The sequence below is a fragment of the Pteronotus mesoamericanus genome, unplaced genomic scaffold (genome assembly GCF_021234165.1).
Source record: "Pteronotus mesoamericanus isolate MK-2021 breed Mesoamerican mustached bat unplaced genomic scaffold, CSHL_Meso_final scaffold_651, whole genome shotgun sequence".
Taxonomy (NCBI): domain Eukaryota; kingdom Metazoa; phylum Chordata; class Mammalia; order Chiroptera; family Mormoopidae; genus Pteronotus; species Pteronotus mesoamericanus.
In genome coordinates, this window is record NW_026555325.1 from 11,081,585 (window position 1) to 11,105,918 (window position 24,334).

The following is a 24,334-nucleotide window of genomic DNA, read 5'->3' on the forward strand; positions in this document are numbered from 1 at the left end:
AGCTAGAGAGGAGGAAAAAAATTACCTAACCTATAGAGAAAAAAGGATAAAGATTACACTGGATTTCTCTTTACAAACCACGTCAGCAAGAAGAAATTGAGTGAAAAATACAGTGTTGAAAGGAAAACAACAGCAAATAGATACATGACAGATGATAGATGATAAATTGATAGATAATGATGATGATAGATAAATAGATGATAGATAAAGTGCAACCTGGTATTCTATTTCTGTTATCCTTCTTCTAGCTTCTTTAATGTTTTCTTGGCTTTTAGCAATTTTACTATAATTTGTCTAAGGAAAGATTTAGTTGTTTCTAGGTTTTTTCTATTTGAGTTTTGTGGTGATTCTTGAATGTGTAATTAAAGTCTTTTACCTGATTTTGGAAAAACTGTAGCTATAATTTACTGAGTTTGTGGTTGCTGAGGTTTCTAGAACTTCTAGACTACAATACCAGAGAGAGTAAGCTACACAGAGAAGGACCCCAGAAGTCTTCACTGGGATGCTCTCATATGTCTTTGGCTGAGGACTGTGCATGTATATTACATTTGCTGTGCGTTATACCAGACAGCAGTCCCTGGGAAGAGAATAACCAATCATTCCAGGTTTCCTGGGACTGAAGGAGTTCCCAGGACATAGGGCTTTCAGTTTTAAAACTGGGATAATCCTGGGCAAATTGGGATGAATTTGGTCATGGTGACAGAGATACAAAAAGCTGAAGAATGATGTCAGAGCCTGACCAATGCTAGAAGACAGTGGAGCTCTAGGGCAGGCAGAGTAGAACTGTCTCACCAAGAAAATTCACTATTGAGATCCAAAAAAATAATTACTCAATAGTAAGGATCACAACCTAGATTAAGGGTCATGTTATAGAACTAAGAACAAATATTATATGGATAAATTCTAACTTTCTTAAACCAACCTCAACAAGATCAAGAGTCAGAAAGTGCTGGGTTGGCCAAAAAGTTTCTTTGTTTTTTCTGTAAGATGGCTTTAGTAACACTTCATTCAAAACAATTTTGTCAGATTGTATTATGACAGCTGTCATATCATCTTGCATCTTAAAAAATTCATCAAAATTTGTGGATTTTTAGTGGTGGGGGTAGGCAGAGACAAATGTATTTGAAAAAATAAATTAAAATTTAAAAAAAATTGTGGATTTTTGTGTGGTCATTAAAATATTGAAGATGGAAGAAAATAAGCAATATTTTCAGCATATTATGCTTTAATATTTCAAGAAAGGTAAAAATGCAAGTGAAATACACACATACCAAAAAGATTTGTACAGTGTATGGAGAAGGTAGTGTAATTGATTGAAGGTGTGAAAAGTGGTTTGCAAAGTTTCATGCCAGAGATTTCTTGCTGGATGATGCTTCATAGTCAGGTAGACCAGGTGAAGTTGATAGTGATCAAATCAATACATTAATGGAAAATCATCAATATTATACCATGTGGGAGATAGCCAACATACTCACAATCAGTGAAGTTATTGGTGAAAATAAAAAGTGTCTTTTATTTTACAAAAAAAATACAGATTTTTTAAACCCAATAAACAGTTGTTAAAAGAAAATTCAACACCTATTAAAGGAAGTGAATATACAGGATTTGCAAAAATAACACCCCTTTTTTATTACAAAAAAATCTTCTACTACAAAACCATAAGCATGTATATCTTGATATGTGGAAACACATGTGAAGAGTTTCAGATATGATCTTGTTTCAAATATTTTGGGGAGGATTTTGTTTGGAAAATAAGGAAAATACAGGGTCCAGCACAAATAACAACCTTATTTTATTATGAAATCTTTTATTACAAAATCATAAGCATATAATTCTGTAATATAACAATATCACACTCAAGCACACCATATGACAGTTTAGGTGAAATGTTCAAATTGCTGTCCATCTCATGTGATACATTCACATACCCTGCAAACCACACTCAATGGTGTTACTTCTGCCAGACCTGGCATTCCAGATTCACTGTAGCAATATGCACACTGTTCAGAATAAAATTTTAAAAATTACTAAACATGTAAATAAGCAGGAAATTGTGACACAAAATCAAGAGAAACATTAGTTAGTAAAAGGAGAGTTCAAGGTAACACTGATATTCTAAATTAACAGACAAGGTTATTAAGTAAGTCACCATACACCATGACTTACGAATCTTGGAACAACTGACATTTTAGACCAGAAGATGCTTTGTTGTGGTGGCTTTTTTGTGAATTGTAAGATGCTCAGAAACATGCCTGACTTGTATCTACCAGATGTCAATAACAGTTCTCCCAACCAAGCGTTGACACCTCAAAATGTCATAGATATTGCCAAATGTATTCCCAAGGATGGGGCATGGGAGATTTCCCCTAGTTAGGAACCACTGTTATACTTTGGCAAATGGAGTGATTTATTGGGATATTAAAAAAAATAAAAATAAGAAAAGGCGGGGGCAAACTTTGGCATAATAACCTCCAGGTCCATCCATGCTGGAGATTGTTGTGCTAAGTAAAATAAGCCAGCCAGAGAAAGACAAATACCATATCATCTTACTTATAATCTAATGAATAAAATAAACAGACAAACAATAGAATGTCAACTGTAACTGGAAAATAAAACATAAATATATAAATAAGTTTTAAAAAGACACACTTCAGAATAATATAAATGGAATGCTCATTTCTTTGTAAAAAGGAAAATAATATTCAATAAAATATATTGAATAGACTAGAAAGATAAACCAAAACTGATTATGATGGTTATTCTAAGGAAACAGAGGAGAGAAGTTATAAGACAAGAATAGAAGCGAGACTTTTAACATAACTGGCTGTGTAGTTTTAACATTGAAAGCAAGTATTTTAAGTTTTAAAAAATGTTATTAAAAAAACTAAAAGTATTTTAAAAATGGAAATAAACAAATTCAATCCTACATCAGAATGAATTATTTATAATGGCTTTATAGCATAGTATTTTGACTGTACATGCTTAGAGGAATGTAGATCCTAAGCAAAAATGAAACAATAAAAAATCTTTAATCTAAGTTTAAATATTATTATTATTATTTTCAAAATAACATAATATTGTAAGGTAATAGAAATAAGAATTAGAGTTCTAAAGTATTAACTCCCGACTCTGAAAAATACAAATAAAATGAAATCATTAAATGTCTAACTCATCTTTCCTTTTACAAACTTTGTTTCAAGTTAACTGATAACTCCTTGCTGAAAAGTTTTTTTTAATTTTTTGAAATATTTTACTTATTTACTTTTAAAGAGAGGGGAAGGGAGGGAGAAAGAGAGTGAGAGAAACATCAATGTATGGTTGCCTGTCACACACCCTCTACTGGGGACCTGGCCTGCAACCTAGGCATGTGCCCTACACTGGGAATCCAACCAGTGACCCTTTGGTTCACAGGCCAGCACTCAATCCGGTGAGCCTCACCAGCCAGGGCAAAAAAGAAAAGTTTTAAATGAAGAATTTTAGCTAACTCACGTAGAAGAAATTATAGAATTACGCAACCAGTATTTTGTGACACTAACAAAATAATTAATTCAGTTCATGATTATCAACAGATGAAACAACAGATGAAACGTTGATGAGGAACTTTACAATAGGGGAATCAGCCTTAAATTGTTGAACCTGAAGCAACTTCCATTTTTTTATTATATCCTACCTCAAAAAAAGATAAGTGACAGCAAGCAAAGAAACAATCAAATACATTTTATAAAATATTCTATAGAAGACATAACATCTCTGTTACAGTCAGAAAAAAAAAAGAGGGTGATTGCTATAGTTTACAATAAATTCAAAAGATTTAACAACCCAAAATAATGTGTAACTATTTTTCAAACTGTGACTCAAAGAAAGTAGCTATAAAAAGACATGTTTGAAATAACTATAGCAATTCAATCATGTATTGTGTAATAAATAGGTGATCTGAAAGGTTCATTTTAAATTTTTGTTAGCACTATAGCCATACAACATGTCTATATTACTTTAGAAACACATAATAACATATATACAGATTAAATGACTCAGTTCAGGCATTGGCTTTAAATTAAGACAACAAAGGGAAAAATAAAGCAAATAAATAAAAAAAAGTAAAATCTTGATAAATGCTGAATGAATGATGAGTATATGTGTGGTCATTGTACTATTCCTACTAGTTCCATTCATGTCTGAAAATTTTAACAGAATGAAGGATAAAAATTATATATCTCAATAGACGCAGAAAAAGTATTTGACAAAATTCAGCATTTTTCTGATAAAGGCTCTCAGTAAATCAGGTTTAAAAGGAATGTACCTAAACATAATAAAGGCTGTATATGACAAGCCCATAGGTAATACACTCAACAGTGAAAAGCTGAAAGATTTTTCTCTAAGATCAGGTACAAAGCAAGGGAGCTCACTCTTACAATTTCTATTAAACATTAAACATTGTATTGGAAGACTTGGCCATGAAAATGAGGCAATCAATCAATCGATCGATCAATGGCATACAAATCATAAAGGAAGACATAAAATTGTCTCTTTGTGCAGGTGACAGAATCATATATGGAAAAGCCGAAGGGCTATATACATACACATACAAAGACACACAACTATTAAAACTAATAAATTCAGTAAAATTGCAAAAAAAAAATCAATATACAAAAATAACTTGTGTCTCTACACACTAACAAAAAATATTTGAAAATAAAATAAGAAAATAATCTTAAATTACAATAGCAACAAAAGGATAAAATATTTAGGAAAAAATTTAACCAAGGCAGTGGAAAATATAAGACATCGATGAAAGAATCTGAATGGAACACAAATGATTTCACTGTGAATGGAGCTTGTAGGACTAGAAGTTGCTCTGGGTGAGTAAGTGAGCACATGGTAAGTTAATGTGAAGGCTCAGGACATTACTGTATTCAACTGTAGATTTTATAAACACTGTCCCACAAGCCTTTCCTCTGCCTCCTGTTGACAGTGTCCCCAACGTAGCATCAAAGTTGTCAGTGCTGCTCCATGATCAGGGCTGAGTGCTGGGAAATGCCCGGCCTGGTTTCAGGAGCTATAACCCTGCCTACAGGCTGGAGGGCCCCAAGGCTGGAAATAATCGGGAGGCCTTAGAAAAACAGGCTCCTGAGGAGACTTGACCTGTCCCCTCTCTGCTTTGTCACGGAAGACTGGTGACCAATGATGAGTAAGTTACCTGGAGCTGAGGTAAACAACCAAAGACAGGTCCCAGTGGGTATTGGCAGCAGACAAGAAATTGGGGGACATGGAGAAGGGGCAAAAAGGCCCCCATACCTCTCGGCTTGGCTTGGACATGGCCGGAGTCCTCATCCTTATCCCATGGTGGTTTCCTGCCCCAGCCTGGCTCAGGATTGAAACAGTGCAGGAAAAACAGCCCTAAATTAGATCTGGAGGGTCCTGGGGAAATCAGGCCTAAAAGTAAATTCTTTAGAGGGTGCTTTGGTCCTCCCTCAAATCTCTGGTCAGCTCATGTTGCAAAGGACCTTTATTTACACCTTTTACCCTATATCATTTGGACATTTACATTATTTACATCCCTTACCCTATATCTTTAAGGTGCCTTTAAGTCTACTATCCCCTTATCTGTAGCCTCTATTGTTGATTCTAATCTCCTCTCAGACCCCTGTAAATCAGTGTACTCCTGTTACTTGTCTTCTTAAAAGCATCATATATTCTCTGTGAAACTTATCATACTGATGTAATGAGATAACGTATGCATTCCTGTTACCTATCCCCACTGATAAGATTTTCAATAAAAGCCTTGGAACAAAGGGCGACAGGACCTTCTCCACTAGAGAGATGTGTCCTAGCCTTCTCCGGTAAGAGGGAAGTGCCGCTGTCTGCTCTCCCCGCAAACAGAGAAGTGTTTGCAATGTTTTGTGTTTATCCCCCTGATCCGGTACAACCCGGGGACGGCTCTGCAGGATTCAGAGCCCTGCTCCCGTCTCCGCTGGCCCCTGCCGGTTTCCCTCAGGTTCAGGGAGCGCCGTGCTCTCTGCTGCATCCCCTGTGGCGGCGCGCCTGGTGTAGCCACCTGCGCAGTGCGACAGCTGAGGGTTGGATTAACTGGAAATACTGGGGAGAAACTAGCCATGTAGGGCACAGGTCATCATAATAGTGGCTGTCAGGAGGGAGAGAAAGGTGGCTGGAGAATCAGTAAAATCAAGATGGAGAGAGAAAAAAACGGGATCGTCATGGCAACATGGTTTTGGATATTGCATGTTGGAGCGGCGGACAGATTAAGAAACTTTGTGGTATTCATAATGAAAAAGCACGTTTAACATGGAAAGGTTGAAGAACTGAAAACAGTATTTTGACTTTTGGAATTTTTTTTTTCCATTGATCCTACCTGGCACAAAGAGCTTTAAATTTATGGAAGAAATGCAATTTACCTATGCTTTACATCATTATGACCTGAAAATATTTCCAAAGTACAGGGACAGGTGGCTCCACATGACTACAGAAAGCTTTTACTAAAATGGCATTGACACAATACTTGTTAAGGTGGCTCCTGTGACCCTGGGTCCTTGTAGAGAATCTTAGGTCCTCAACAAAGAATTTACAGCAATGCACTCTGCAGACTGTCAAGCTAGATCTGGGAGGGCTGTGGTGCCCTCTGAATGTCTAGTGAGGGAGCCACTGCCCTTTGTGTTAAAACAGGTTAGTGGCTGACTGACTGGAATATAATCTGTGCACTCAAAAATGAGGGGCTATGACTGAGAGGGAACCTATTGCTAATCTCCACAGATATCACTTCCATCGGAGAAAGAAAATTACTCTTAAACCACATATTCTTCCATGTCTTACAGAGAATTCAGCTTCGCTACAATATTATAAAAACACCATTGTATATGTGGTGTTCACTGAGCAAAATAGTGCTATATGGTGTATGACTGTACTATGTGATCTTATTTACATGTGGCATCTAAAAAAGGTAGAATTTACAGAATCAGAAAATAAATGGTGGTTGCCATTGGCTGGAGGGTAGGGGAAATGTAGAGATTTTGGTCAAAGGGTATAAACATTTAGATGAATAAATTCTGGGAATCTAAAATATAACAGGGTGATTGTAGTTTATAAAACTCTATAGTATACTTGAAATTTTCTACAAGAGTAGATCTAAGTGTTCAGCACATACACACACACATACAAAGATAACTATGTGAGGAAGTAGATGTGTTATTAACTTGATTGTGGTAATCATCTTACAATATACATGTATATTAAGTCATCACTTTGCCCACTTTAAATAAAATTACAAATACAACCTAAAATAAATAAATAAATAATAGGAAAGAATGTTTTCAAGGAATACTTAATTACATGGGGGAAATGATTATGGCATAAGAAGCTATTATATATGGCCCCAATTTGATTATTTTTTTGTGGGGAGTAACAAGGTAAGTGATTTTTTTAAAGTCTTTCTTTTTTAATATTTTCACACAAAAATGTATAATCATAAAAATGCATATAATTTAAAAATCAATATTCATAAAGCCATTTATGAGCCTTGTACTAATTTGACACAGCTTTTCATCTTTGTCTCTGCTGAGCCACACCTTTGATTATTTTAGCTGAGATTAACTTGTCACCTTCCCATTAACAGAACTGTCAGAAATTTCACCTTTGATATTATCTACTTTAGTATTTCAACATGCCTGATTATCATCATTATTAATAATTACAATTAGGTAGGATTTGATCATTTTTAGTCACAACACTATTCATTCAGCAAACATTTACTTTATATCTCTCGCATTTGCCAGACACTGATCTAGGCACTGGGGCATAATATGTTAAGCAAAAATCTAGTAGAGCTCAACATCTCAAGCTACTGAAGGGAGAAAAGGATGACATAATCTAAAGCTAGCTAATGGCAATGTCACCTCTTGGTGAAAGGATGAAAGTGGCATCTTTAGTACTGCTCTTTGATATCCAATTACCAGGACAATTCATATAAAATCACAATATTTGACAATTTAACTAAAAAAGTGCAATTTTTATTGTTTCAACTTAATGGTTTCTCAGATTTATAATTTAGAAATGAAACAGAATTTTGAGATTTATTTCAGTCCTTCTTTCATAGATAATAAAATTGTAGACAAAAAAAATAGATAACTTGCTCAGAGTCACAAAGCAAGTGAATCAGGATTAGAAAACAGCTATTTTATATAAACTAAATTAAGGGCCCCCTTTCTTCAGTTACTGGTAGGAAAAAGGAAGAATGAGATACATATAAAATTTATGTTTCTTACAATTTCCATAACTTAGAAAAACCATTAGACTCCCAAATTTTTCACTCACACAGGACAAACGGACTGACTCTTAGGTCCAGTGCACAAATCTGTGGGAAAAAGAAACCGGGTAACAACTGGGTAACAACCAACATACAATGTCTTTGTTGGTGGCGGGGGAGGGGAGTGCTGTACTCTCGCATGCACATGTGCATAGGGGTTTGGGAGGAAGGGGCACTTGTGTGTAAGCTTCATCAGGATGCTGTAAGAGTATAGTGTCTAATCATAGGAACTGCAGTAGGGAAGAAGTGAGCAGCAGGTGGAGAGCAGGCGATACATAATTCTGTCACACAGAAAATAGTGGGTAAAGTATTTGAAGTAACTACTGAGTGGCAAAATTTTAAGGATTAGGAGAGGTATGTTTATATGACATTAAATTGTGTTTTTTTTAATCAAGTCACTCCAGCAAATCTCAGCAGTAAACCCAACAACTATCTGCAGAATCCAGAGGCTTCTGGAGACCATATTTTGCAAGTGCTGTGAGCGTGATTGTCTGCCTTTTTTTCCCACCATGGTTTATATCAGTGACATGAAAATAAAAAGCAAAAACCACAGAAATACAATTGATTAAGCTGGTGGTTTAAATGTTCTTCTTTGAGTACTTGCATGCACATAAGTCAGAACTCCTAAAGTTTAGAAATGAGGTCAGTCCAGAAAAAGTCCAAACATTATTAACATAATGAGAATGGTGTGCATGACATCGATGTAACCTGGCAGCCAAGGAGAGTGAACTGGAATGTGCATGTGTGAACAATGATGACATCACTGGACTGGTCTGTGGGGGTGGTAGATGCCATTGAGTGAGCATGTGTACTGTGTGGCCATCACATTCAAAATGACTGGGCCAGTAGAGCAACAAATTTTGCATTAAACTTGGACATTCCTCTGTGGAAAGTATTAAAATGATTCTGACGGCCTCAGCTATGTACAACTGGTGACTGATGGTTTCATCATGACAACATGGCTGCTCATGCATCAGGCCTGGTGCGGAATTTTTTGGTGGGACATTAAATCACCCGGATGACTTAGCTCCCCTACAGCCCAGATTGGTGCCCTGTGACTTCTGGCTTTTTCTAAAACTAAGATCACCTTTGAAAAGGAAGAGGTTTCAGGACATCAATGAGATTCAGGAAAAGATGATGGGACAGCTGATGGCAATTGGGAGAACTATAGGAGGCCCCAATATGCCCACCATGAAGGGGACTGAGGTGTCATTGTTCTATGTACAACATTTCTTCTATCTTTTATCTTTTTCTGTAAATATCTCTATTTGTCATATTGCATGGCTGGATACTTTCTGGGCATAGCTTTGTGTTCTGTGTATGTGTGTGCGTGCGTGTGTGCATACAGATGCAGATATATCCAGTGTAATATGAATAAACCATACTGCTTATTGGCATAGAATAGTAACTTTTATGTGTGAAAGTGGAGGGAAACTGGTAAATAGCTAGCCAGACTCTCTTACTTTTTTTGTGAGATAGGACGGGTCACTAACCATACACCCACATTGTAGATATATTTGGTAACTATTTACAGTGTTTTAAATATGTTCATGTCTAAGTTAAATATTCCATATAAACAATTAATTTTCAAGTGTAGGAGCAGTTTTTCCCAACAAATTCTCTTCCCTTAAGAAAATCCTAAAACACTTCCATTTAGAAAGTTTTAAGCCCCCTTTCTAGAGAATAACGAAGTAGCTAATTCATAAGTGAATTCAACAATAGTTTATTAAATAGCTAGTGTGCAGCAAGCATTAGGAGGGCTGTAGGCAAGGCAAAGCTGAATAAGAGGCATCCACAGACAGTCTCGGGCTACAATGTCACAAATGTCTATTCTTCATTGGTTCTCATTTGTATTAGAAAGGTTTTAAGCTAGGTTGATGTTAATGCCAAGATTTAAAATATTGCTTCATTCTTATTCAAAATATCCTACAATGTTATGCATGAATAATAATATCTACCAATTTTGCAAATAAGAAATCAAGTAACTATTTTAAAAAACAGCAAGCTTTTGGCAACTTCAGCAGAATACAAGTAACATAAAACCCAGTGCCTTAAATTGATCAGTTTAACATGTGGATTTTTAAATTAATTTTATTTCCATGTACTCTATATGTTCCTGATGGTCCATAATCAGCACTTAGATAACTATAAAATTATTTATAAATGAAATTTACTTTATAAATACAGTGACATGAATTGGGACCTTAGAAAGCAAAAAATGCATGACACAATGTACTAGAAAGAACACCAAATATTAGAAATCAGGAAGCTAGGGTTTTAGCATTAGTTAAAAAATTGAATTTACTCATATCTATAACAATTTCTAAAAGTCAATCTCCTTATATATGAGGTCTGTCCAGAAAATGTACAGCCATTGTCAATATAATGAGAATGTTTTGTGTAACATCAATGTAACCTGGCAGCCAAGGAGAATGGATTGGAATGTGTATGCATGAACAATGACGACTTCACTGTACTAGTCGCGGTGGGGCGGCGTAGGGGGTTGGTTAGAAGATGCTGTTGAGTCAGCATGTGTACTGTGTGGCCATCACATTCAAAATGACTGAGCAAGTAGAGCAACAAATCTGCATCAAATGTTGTGGTAAGCTTGAACATTATTCCACAGAAACTATTGGGATGATTCAGAAAGTTACAGCTATGGGGAACTGGTGATTGGCAGCTTCATCACAACAACTAGCCCACTCACGCATCATGTCTAGTGTAGAGTTTTTTGGCAAAACATCATCATGCATGTGACTCAGTTCCCCTACAGCCCAGATTTGGTGCTCTATGACTTCTGGCTTTTCCTGAAACTAAGATGACCTTTGAAAGAGAAGAGATATCAGGCCACTTATGAGATTCAGGAAAATGATGGGGCATCTGGTGGTGATTGGGAGAATTGTGTGAGGTCCCACAATTTGAAGAGGACTGAGTCATCATTGTCCTATGTACAATGTTTCTTGTATCTTGTATCTTCTTCAATAAATGTCTGTATTTTTCTTATTTTATGGCTGGATACCTTCTGGACAGAAATTCATATAAAAATAGGGACAGTAGTAGCTACTGAGTGGTTTTGATGGTCAAATTTCTCATAGTTAAAATACTTTACGAAGTTTCAATTTACATACATTATTATAAACTGAGTATAAAGTTAAGTATATATCTTATAGACAACAAAAGTTATGTTTTAACTCACATTAAAAGCATTTTTCTTTTAATTTATAAGTTCATAATTTTTACATTTTTGTTATAATAGATATGCTTGATTTTGTTATTTTAATTCATGGTTTTATTTCCTCCTATATTATTAATACTTTAAAAAAATTTTTGTATGGTATTGCCTATTTTTTGTTTGTTTTTTAAAAAATATTTTTAAAGTAATGTCATGGCATCCTCTATGCCCCCCAAAGTGTCTTCATTTGCAAATCCTTGATTCCATTCTCTTCTCATTTGTCTACATCTTTAAGTAAACTTTTGTAGAAACCTGTCTAAAATGCAATTCCTGAGACTTGTATATTTGAAAATGTTTTTCCCTTGTTTTGTAATGTCATATATGCTGTGCAGCAAAGAAATTCTCAGCTCACAGCCTCTTCCTCTATTGACTCTTTAGATTTTCTTATTCTAGGGCTTGGTCATTATTAATTTTTTAATTATCATATTTAGCAATATTAATCATTCATGTGGTAGATTCAATCTTTAATGAATCTTTATTTTTCCATTATCATTTATCCTCCCTAGGCCTATTCTTTTACCTCTACCCCAACCACCAAAAATACCACACTGTTTTTTCTGTAATTTAAATCCTTAGTGCAGCTTCTCTTTGATTACCTTTATTGGTGTAGTTTTCTTATGATTTTCTTAATTTGTTACCTATAACACTGAGTATGATTACCAAAGTAGTTTTGCTCTTTGCTATTGTAATAAGCTTTAAAATTGTAATGAGTTGTGATTTTTCTTCTAAATTTATTTCCTAGCTTCTTATAGCTCTTTATTCTATTTTCCAAATTGATCATATTCTTCAAATGCTGTTATGATTCCGGACTTTGTTATTTAAAATTGATATCAGTTTCAGTCTGCTCCATGTTTCCATGCCTGTGGTTTATTTTGTTCATTAGTTTATTTTGTTGACTAGAGTCTAAGTGACCAGAGGGGATGGGGAAGGAGGACAATGGTGGAAAAAAGAGGAAGGGACTAGACAAAGAACATGTATGAATGACCCATGGACATGGACAACAGAGTAGGAATTAACTGCGGGAGCAGGGAATGGAGGTGGGATGAGTAGAGGGAGGTAAAGGGGGGAAAATTGAGACAACTGTAATAGAATAAACATGATTTACAAATTAAAAAAAAATAAAATACACTTAAAATAAAATAAAATCGATATCAGTTTCCTATAGTAAATTATCTAAATTATTCTGTTTCTCTACTGTCTTCATATTCTTTTTATGTTTTCTCTCTGACCTATTGCCATAGGTTCCATGCTATTTTCCAGTATTACTGTTACTACTACTATTTTACTATTCTTGTTAGTAAAAGTGCAAATTGATATAATTCTTCTCGGTTGCAAGTGCTAATATGTGTCTGTAATTTTTAAATTATTCAGGAATTTAACCAAAAGTATTTAAATAACCACACAATACATTTGGAACATGGATATTCATTGCAGTATTATAAATAAGATATTGGAAACACACTCAAATATAGTAATAGGTAAATAAATGTTAATATGTATATTCACTATTAAAGTACTAAAAATTGATTACACAAAAAACCATCATGATTTAAGATAAAAAATATAAAGCTATATGTGTTCTAAAGTATAAACATGTGCATATATGCATAGATATTTCTTTACATACTATATAATTATTTGTAGATACACTTCTTTTGCAGAAAAATGCTGGATTCAAACACACACAGATGGTAAAAACAGTTATGTCAAGGAAATGTGGGAAAGGGAGATTCCTGGCGATATGCTTATATTAAAATAGTGTTAAGAAACAACAACCTATATTAAAATACTTAAAAATAACTTTATGGGTTGAATAATATTTGTCAAACAAAGGGAAAAATCCAATAGAAAACAAATGTTAATGCTTTCCTTTGGAAAATAACATTTTTTACCAGAAGGATGTAAATCAGGCTAGCCACAGGCCACACTCAGAGGAGGGAGGTATATGTAATTTATATAACAATCATGGCCAAGTATAGCAATGAAATGGCAAACTTTCATTTTAAATGATTATCAATTTCATTGTAAATATTAAAAAAATTTTCCATTTTATTTTAATACATTTTAATCAAGACAGCATACTAGACTCCAATATGTTTTTTATTTACTGAACTTAATGTTATTCTGTTGGCTGGGGTTATTGCTTTTGTTTTTTTAGACAGTTTAGCATTCCCCTCATACAGTAAATATAAAGTGAACAGGATATCTGTCCTCTACAGTATCTATCATAGATGTTTCTCATCCAAAGGACTGTGTGCTCAACTTCAAGAGCAAGTTTATCTGTGTAAAAAGTTATTTATGTTGTTGTTTTTGAACCACTTAGTGTTCATCCAAAAATTACCCTGAATGTTAGAATAATTTTGATATTTCATTTATGACTTTGGATCACAGTTAAATTATTCCCATGGTCCAAGAAAACCAGTGAACTATAATAATAACAGAATGTTGTGTTTGTGTGCTGATGAGCCACATGTCCCCAGCGGATTAATTTTGTGCATTCATTTATTATGACCTAACAGAAGCATTGAGACAGATTCAGGTTACCTGAATCAATGAAGGAAGTCAGAGTTGCTGGTACCTGAAAATCCACACTGGGAGTGTAACATTTTTGCAAGCTAATACCTACCTCATTAGGCCTCAAAAAAATCCCTCTAAAATCTCTTCAGCAAACAAAATGAGTCAGTGGTACAGTTAACAGAAATTGCTTTCTTGTGGTTGTCCAAGGCAAAAATAAAAATGACAGAATAGTTTTAGCATCACATTACCACATGAGGGCACTCTCTCCTCAAATATGTGTCTGTAAGTGAGCAGGCATCAGGAAAATTTTGTTTCTGTCCCTATACATTTTGGAAGACGTGAAAGAATTGGTTAGAATAAACGTGTAAGAATGCCAAAAAACAAAACAAAAAAAACCCCCAACAAATTCTAGACCTAAACACAAATGGACTTACACTCTCTCTATATATCTATACAAACAAATCAGGTATACAGAAAGATATCTTTCATTTTAAAATATGAATTTTCATAAAGTTTCACAGTGTCAGGCAAAAATGCGGTCCCTGGACTGCCTATACCATGTGGTAGAGAGAAGGCAAGGGAATGTCTCTGTGTTATCCTGACCAACAGAAATAGAATAATCTGGAGGTCAGTCCCAGGAATATGTATTCATATGTTGCTCCTTCCATAATTCTGATACCTTAAAGTTTAAGAAGTGCTGGTATGAGGTCATTAAAGAATGATCAATATTGTAAGCGCTGACATATATGTAAACATCTAAATTTAATAAGTTAGACAATTGTTTGGCAATAATAACATCCACTTATAGAAGTAGTTTATTCGCAAGAGAATTTTATCTGGAATACAACTGAAAATTCTCTCCCTGGTTCCTACAATCTTCACAGATATAATGAATATCACATCTGCTCTTTGATACAACAGAGAATATGAACTTTACTGATATTTCCAGCTTATTGATTTTGTTCTCTTTCCGTTTTGTCCTAATTCAGTAATAAAAGACAACCCCTGTTTCAGTATGTAAACTTAATACCCATAAGATTAACTGATGCTTGTCATTTTCAGAAAATTGCCTGAATATTAAAAAGTTTAAGAACTAACTTATAATATGAAAATACACCCTGTAAAATGCAACTGAAATAATTTCATTTTCTATGGGAAATTAATTTATATTCAAGAAAATTTAAAACTTAGATTAAGTAGTAAGTAATGATTGATAGAAATGTTGATAGAAATGTTTATCAGTATGGCTAGCTCCTGATCTTTTAAAGGACCAAACTTATGTTTTTCACCTATAGGTCTTAATTTTGTACACAGAATTTTATGTCCCAGAGGGTAGAAAAATACTAGAAAGAAACAGGATATAATATCTGAACTCTGAGCTCAGGGAAAATGTTGAGAAGTTTTACAAGCAATGAGGTAGTCCTTGTGATCAAATTAATATCTATAAAAATAAAACTGGTATATTTATGTAACATAAGTATACACATATAAGTACATGTCAAATACATACATAATTTTATATAAATTTAATCATACATGTACCCACACAGATAGATACTTACATATCCATATTTATGCACAGACCTCGCTTAGCATTAAAAAGTATAGAACATTAGAACTCATGGAATTTATAAGCCCACTTTTCATTCAGTGCATATCTCATTTTATAATTTTCTAGATAGCTAATTACCTGGTTTTCTGCTTGAGTGATCCCTGGAAAATGGAGCTTCCTGCTGACCATTAAGGATCATATCATTTTAAATAGTAATTGTATAAAATGTTGATGATACTCTTCAAAATACTGAAGCTGGATCAGTAATTTTCACCCATTCCTATTGATTCTTTCAGAACCTACTCATTGGTTTGTTTGTTTGTTTGTTTTTTCATTTAACACCTCAAAAAAGACAGCATAGATGGAACTGGGGAGTATTATGCTAAGTGAAATAAGCCAGGCAGTGAGAGACAAATACCATATGATCTCACCTATAAGTGGAACCAATGAAACAGGCTAGTGAGCAAAATAGAACCAGAGACATGGAAATAGAAAACAAACTGACAGTGACCAGAGGGGAGAGGGGAGTAGAATAACAGGGCAAAGAAGGAGAAGGGTCAAGAAACTTGTATAAAGGACCCATGGACAAGGACAATGGGGGGGGGTGCACTGGGAATTGAATGTGGGAGGGGAGGTAGGCAGAGCAGGGGAGAGTAATGGGGGAAAAATTGGGACAACTGTAATTGAACAATAAAAAAATTTAAATATATATAAATATATAAATATATAAATCATATTAGTTTAGTTGAACTTTCCCAACTTCCTGTTCTTTTATATCTATAATATTTAAATTATTTCTAGAAGATTTTAACATTCTCTGTTAAAACTGATGGTTTCATGTGCCTTCTTCAAAGGCATAAATGCAAAATACAAAAGTTTGCGATGGTGTAGAGAACAAAGTGTTTTATGTCTCTTAATTTGGACCTCATTCCTATAAACTGAGATGTTTTCTTTCTTAAATGGTTCAGCTATGATGAACATTTAACTGGACACATAAATTCTTCATATTTTTCTTTAGTGTGTTCTCATATGCATACATTCATTTTAAAATAATTCTGTGTATCTACTATATGCCAACCATATCCTAAAAGTGAGGGATAAAACAGTGAAAAAAAACACAGAAGTCCTTGGCATTATGGATTATATATTAAGGGGGAAAGAGAGAAAATAAAAAATATATATATTATATTGTAGTTGAGAGAGTAATACATGTTGTTAAAAATCAAGTATGGAAGCAAGTTTGGGATTAGTGGAAATAGAATACTTTTAAATAGACAAACTATGACAGTCTTATTGAGGAAGTAATATGTGAATAAAAATTTGAAAGATATGAATGAGTGAGCAGCAAAGATATCTTAGAGAAATGCATTATAAACAGAGTGCAATGCCCTGAGACCAGAGTGGGCTTGAAGTGTTAAAGAAACAGTGGGTCCAATGTGCTGGCAGAGATTACATTAGGTCAGAATGTAATGGGGTAAGACCATTGTGGAAATTTCAGAAGTATATTTAAGTGAGAAGAGGCCCAATTGGAAAATGTTGAGTTGAGGAGTTACAGGGCTATTCTATTTAAATAGGTCAGTCTGAATACAGAGTTCAAAGTATGTAGAATGTAGCAAGGGTGAGAATAGGAAGAGCGTTACAGAATATTGAAATACCCAGGTGAGAGATGACGGCACATTAGGTAAAGGTGGCAGAATGAAAAATGTTGAAAACATAGCAATTCTAGAAATAAATGGACAGATTTTTCTAGCTGATCATATTGGGAATATAAGAAAAAGTGAAGAGTCAAGGATGACTGTAACTTTTTATCCTGAACGACAGCAAGAATAGAAGTACCTTTAGTGGAAATGGGGAAAACGGAAGATGGTATTTGTTTCAAAGAGGTAATTAGGAATTCAGTCAGTTTAAGTACAAGGTATCGACTGGAAATTCCAGGGGAAAAATGCCTATCCAAGCACATGGATACGTGAAGTCTTGAAATTTAAAACTGGAGTTTACATCCATAAGTGAATCAATGCTGTCAGTAGCACTCACTCACTAGAAGAAGGAGTGGAGGTGGAGCAGGCGATGCAGACATTGCAGCTCTCCAAGGTTAAGACACATAGGAGATGAGGATGGAGCAGTAAAGGCCACCAAGGAGTGGTTTTCAGAATACACAGAGAGTGTTATTTCCTGAAAATAAGTGAGGAAGGCATTTTAAGGAGAAGGTGTATCAACATAGCTGGTTCTATTTTAGGCTGAATACAAGGACATTGCTGCTAAACACCTTGTTTAATTCAAGACAGAGTTGTAGGCTATCAAGTTAACTTGAATCTTGAGAATGCAATTCATGATTTCTCAAGAACTACAAGTTCATGCCTTTAAAGATAAATTCTCCATTAAGCATCACCTTAAAAAATTCCCCCTTAATTCTTGTTAGTTTTGAGTCATCGAATCTGTTCAACTTTTCATCCTGACATTGCATATATTAACTTTTCCTCCCAGCTTGGTGTCACCTGATAACTTAATGAGCTTGCCTTTTGTAAATTCATTCATTCAAGTCATTGATAAAATGACACATCTCAACATAGAATATTCTGATTTTATAAAAAGATGCAAGAGCTCCCTCCCTAGTTACCATTTAATTAGTTAATTATATTTTAACTAAAGTTATTGACTCAGCTATAAATCCACTGAATTGTTCTGAATATTGCATTCAAAGGCATTCTTTTCTTCAGCAGTAACAGTGTAGTATTTTTTGACTTGAAGAGATCTTAAAGATCAGGTAGGCAGATCACTAACAGGGAATATAATAAAATGCCTTGAAGTTCTTCATTAAAATCTTTTGCTGTGGTGGCTTAGTTAGATGTATTTTGCCATTACTTGTTCTTCTCATAAGCTGGCTCATTGTGCACTTCTTTTCTTAAGTATTCCTAAACCATCAGTTTGAGGATTAATTATATAAATACACCCACTCAAAGATCAATGTGTCCTTTAATACTGTATCCAGGATTTTTCTTTTCTTTTCTTCTGGAAATCTACCTGTCCATAACCACAATTGTTATCAGTAGTAGCTTTTCCCTATTCCATTTCTTTACAATGCAATTCAGTCAGGCCTTTGTACTTAAATAGATTTTAAAAGATTTAGATTATCTTTTTAAATACTTTGCACTTTCTGTGCTTCAATTCAATGGGTGCTGGTTGTTTACTTGTTTGTGCTTTAGTATTTTCTTTTCTTTTTATTGTTGTTCAATTACAGGCGTCCCACTTTTTCCCCCATTGCACTCCCCTTCCTTGCCCACCCATCGCTCTTTAGTATTTTCAGTTTGAAGTCTGTCATCCTTGGATTTTGCTTCTGTCATTCATTTGTGAAGATTTTACTCTCTCTGTTAGTATTTTCCAATACAACTTTATGCAATGATAAAGATACTCTCCATCTATGTGGAGGGACAGCTTGAAATTCAGCTAAAAATGGAGCCAATGCACTGAAGAATGGTATTTTTATTTTTATTTAGTTTTAATGACTATAAATTTAAAATGTGGTATATGTCTAGTGGTGCCGTATTGAACAGTGCAGATCTATACTTATTGTTCCAGCTTTGAATGTAGTTCAAAAACTCCATTAAGTTAGTTCTAGTAATTTAAGGGTGCAAATCTTTGTGGGTTTGTGATAGGACCTACTAAGTCAAGAGCCAAGGGTGCTGGACAGATCACATAAATGTGTGAAGAAGTTTGGTGGCAACTGTGTGTGACTAAAAAATTGTATAATCATTATATAAAATGACAGTACCTACTCCATTAAAAGGGGCCAGTTGATTCAGTTTATTGTAACTATGCTAAACCAGAACTGCCACATCAAATTTATCAAGAGAAGTACAAATCCAAACTTTTAAGTAAAATGTCCCAACTTTTAAATGTTGATAACATATTCAAATGTTCATAATATGTCGTATTTCAAATAAGACATGTCTAGAAGTTGTCTGTTGTGACAAAGTGCCTAAGAGATCTTTACAATACCACACACAGCTGCTGCATGTGTGCCCATCCTGATCATGTGCTTAGTCTAGATTGTTATACAATTAATGATAGGATTAGCTAATCTCAGATTCTCTATAGCCTCACCCTTTCATTTCAGAAGGCTCCCACTTTATTATTTAACAGAGGTTTCTGATTGGTATCTCAAAAGTACAATTTAAAATACTTAATATGTAAAAATTCATAAAAGGTCTCACTTCTGATAAATTTCTCTAAGACTTAATGAAGCTCGGAGTATTTGCAGCCATGAAGGTTTGCAGCTTGAAATCCTTTCTGCATCTTTAAGTCCCAGTGTCACCACGGAACTCAACTTCAGATAGTTCACTCGCACAAAAAAAAAAAAAAAAAAAAAAGGATAGAGTAGTTATTTTTCTATAATGCACAAGGCAGATATATCTGGGGATTTATTTTAGGTATTATTTGAAAACATTATCAGTAAACAAAATTAAATGAAAAAGAAAGAGTTAAAACTAAACTAAAGCCATGTATGACTTCACCTGCTTAATTACTATTTGCTTAATAACCTATCTCATGCGTGAGCTCTCTCAAGCATAATCCCTTAATTACTTAGCAAGCAATCATTTATTAAAACAACTATGTTCACAGCATTGCACCAGGCACTAAGGAGGAGTGCTGGGAAATACAAAATGTAGTCCCTGACCTCTAGGAGCTTAGCATGTTGACAGAGAATCCCACATGAAAGCTTCAAAGAGCACATCAACAAGAGCGAAACAAGGTAGTATGTAGACTACTGGCTAAAAGGTTTTGTATTTCATCTGTTTCTTATTTAACAAAATTGATGGGATTTTTAAATAATAAGCAGAATGTTGGCTAAATTTGTTTCACCAACAGACACTGATGCCATTCCATAATAGGCATACTTCAAGTGTAAAGCCTGAATACTTTTAGTAGAACTTGTATATACCCTGAGAGCAATTGATAAGTTAAAGCAAAGTTGTTAGAGTTCTAACATATACTGAATATCCTCACATGAAGTGTAAATTAACTTCCTAAATTTATTTGCTCATAATAAAATACAAAAATTTAAATAAAATATGAAAAAACTGTTCCTTAAAAATATGGGAGGAAAAAAGTAAACTCTTGCTACTTAAAATCTTTCCATACATATATCCTCTATCTTCTATTAAAATACCCATTTTGATTTTAAATTATTTGCTCTTGTCAAAGTGAACCTCTCTGCACCTGTTTTGTCATCCTATAAAATGGAAACAAATGGACAAATAATCTCTCATGCACCCTCCTAGATTTGATATGTAAATTCTCCTCAAAATGAAGTTGTGTATGTGGTCATGTGTAAAAGGCATGATGATGGAACCAGGCAGAGTATTACTTGAAATATCTATTGCTTTAGTTTCTCAGTGGTTAAGTTTAATGGCAGGAACAAAGAGCAAAATGTAGAAAATTCTGCAAATGCTACTAACACCTACATTTAATTCATAGTGCTCACTTATTCCAAATAGTATATGTAAGTGTATGTAACTTAAGAAGCAAATGCAGCTACATGTCGCTCTACTTAATACTCGACCTAAAATAGGAAAACAGTTAACCAGTGTATTAGAACACTTGATAAAGTTCACAGAATAGCTCACATTTCTCCCTCTCTGAAACCATCATATCTTCTTTTTACCGAGAAAGAGAAAGCCTCAAGTGCAAGAAACAGAATAATGATACAGCTTTAGTGACTGAATTGTCACTTTCAAGTACATCAATTTTGTTTAATTTTAAAAGTAATTTCTATTGTCAAATCTCTTGAAAAACATCAATTCCCTTACCTCCTAAATTAAAAGTTTACTCCTACTTGCATCACTATCATAAAATGCAAGGGACTTCTCCAAATAAGTAATGAACTTTTATACAAGGAGGCCATTTCTTATGTCTGTGTTATTTTGCTTGATTTGTTATTTTAATATAGTTTAAAATTGATTTTATTAAGGAAATTGAGGGTACAGTCAATGTTTATTAGAGCACTGCACTTTAATCAGATGGACTGACCATGTAGAAACTATTACAATACCAACATTTTAAATAATACCTTAGATTAATTCAGATATTATTCATTATAACCACATTTTCTTGGCAAAATAAATGACAATAGATAGCACTGCAATGTATTAAAAGATTTTGTGATAAAATGATAACTATTTTATAGTTTCAGCTCTTTTATTTTTCAGTCTTTAAGACCTTTATCTAATATCACTGTTAACATAGGGTAGAAGGAACACTGTAAAGGACATCTACCAGTTCCACTCAAAATTTTCAATGTACTTCTGCCTCTCTTACCTGTAAACCTCTTCTAAGCATGTCCTTAAATGTAGGTTATCTCAGAACTCCACCAAGGTCATTTGACTGATGAGGTTTTCTAATGAGATTTGGATCCCACGATAGCATTTTGTTACCTAAATTTTTACTTTTGAGATAAATTCCAGAACAATTAATAACAAATAAATACTAGTGGTGATTCTCTTGAAATGGTCCCAAAGTTTTCCTAAGAATTAACCAAAAGATGCATTCTATTTTGTTAATCTTTCACCTAATTAGTTACTCTTTCCATGAATTTGGAGTATAAGATGCACTGTAGGGTACATGGACACAGTCTGGCTCCGTCACCCAGATGCCTGGGTAACTGGAGGGAGCAGCTCCTCACAACCTTGAAGAAGTCTGATAAAGCAGTGTTCCCACAGTCTTGAGCCTGGGTCTCATGGCCTTGAGCCTGGCTGTGATAAACTGCCCTGTAGCCTAGAGTAGGCTCGCATGCGCAGCTCATGATAGTTACTTCACCTTTCTGGCCTATAGCCTGCTTTGTTTAAGACTAGTATTTAAGGGATAGGAGCTTCGGATGAGGTGGGGAGTGGGGGCACCGACTTGGTCACAAGTTTGTGGCTCCCTTCACACAGGCTTGTGGTCTGTTTGACTTCCCTGGAAGCAGGCTTGTGTCTGTGTGACTCTCCCAAATAAAGGCATGTCAAGCATCCCCAAGGCTCCACACATCTTATTCCATCTACCTGAGCCCCAAGTGGACCTGTCCAGCCTAGGGAGGCTGCAACACACATACCAAGTAGGAATCAGATAATACAATGAGAAAATTTGGATATATAAAACAAAAGAGCCCTGGCTGGTGTGGCTCAGTGGATTGAGTGCCAGCCTGTGAAACCAAAGGGTCATTGGTTCAATTCCCAGTCTAGGGCACATGCCTGGGTTGTGGGCCAGGTCCCCAGTAGAGGGTACATGAGAGGCAACCACATATTGGTCTTTCTCTTCTCTTTCTCCCTTTATAAAAATAAATAAAATCTTAAATTAATAGAATATAAAAACATGTAGAATTTCTGAAACAATAAAAGCTCAGACAAACCATAAGTAATCAGAAGTGTTAAATAAGAATAATTATGGGAAATGAGCCACCAAGATGGAGGCATAAGTAGATACATTTTGAGTCTTCTCACAACCAAAAGAAGGACAACAACAAATTTAAAGACAAAAAAATAACCAGAACTCCAGAAAGTCCAACTGTATGAAAGTCCAACAACCAAGAAGTTAAGAAAGAAACTTTTATCCAAATCAGTAGGACAGGCAGAGATGGGCAGCTAGGGAGATGATGCATGGGAAGGCAATGGCTGGAGGACCAGGTGAGCGAAGCAGTGGCTGGTGTACCTGACAGTCTCACATTTGCATGAGGATAAACCAGGAAGAAGAGCTGGGGAGTGAGAAAGACTGCACAATCCAGGCTTCCAATGTGGGAAACAAAGCCTCAAAACCTCTGGCTATAAAATCCTGTGGGGGTTGTGGCAGCAGAAGAAATTCCCAGACTCAAAGGAGAATCCATTGGAAAGACCCACATGGTTCTAGAACGTACACAAACCCACCCACCTGGAAATCAGCACCAGAAGGGCCCAAATTGCTTGTGGGTAGCGGAGGAAGTGACTGAAAGTCAGCTGAGAACAGGGCAAGTAGCATTGTTCCCTCTTGGACCCCTTTCCCACAAACCGCCTCACAACCCAGCGACCTGGGTTGTCCCATCCTGGCGAATACCTAAGGCTCCGCCCCTTCCAACCTAACAGGTGTAGTGAGACAAAGAAATATGGCCCAAATGAAAGAACAGATCAAAGCACCAAAAATAGAACTAAACGATGAACAGATAGCCAACCTATCATACGCACAGTTCAAAACACTGGTAATCAGGTTGCTCACTGAATTGGTTGAGTATGGTCATAAAATGAAGGAAAAACTGAAGGCTATGCAAAATGAAATAAAGAAAATATACAGGGAACCAACAGTAAAAAGAAGGAAACTGAGACTCAAATCAATAATTTGGAGCAGAAGGAAAAGATAAACATTCAACCAGAACAGAATGAAGAAACAAAAATTCAGAAAAATGAGGAAAGGCTTAGGAACCTCGAGGACAATTTTAAATATTCCAGCATCTGAATAATAGGGGTGCCAGAAGGAGAAGAGGAAGAGCAAGAAATTGAAAACTTATTTGAACAAATAATGAAGGTGAACTTCCCCAATCTGGTAAAGGAAATAGACTTCCAGGAAATCCAGGAAGCTCAGAGTCCCAAAGAAGTTGGATGCAAGGAAGTACACACCAAGGCACATCATAATTATATTACCTAAGATTAAAGATAAGGGGAGAATCTTAAAAGCAGCAAGAAAAAAGGAGACAGTTACCCGCAAAGGAGTTCCC

General features: G+C 35.0%; 1 pseudogene; it reads left to right on the plus strand.

Moving 5' to 3' along the window:
- Window positions 1-6,215: 6,215 nt before the first annotated feature.
- The window catches only part of LOC129061780 (5' exonuclease Apollo-like), a 52,289-nt pseudogene continuing 34,170 nt past the window's right edge, over window positions 6,216-24,334 (plus strand).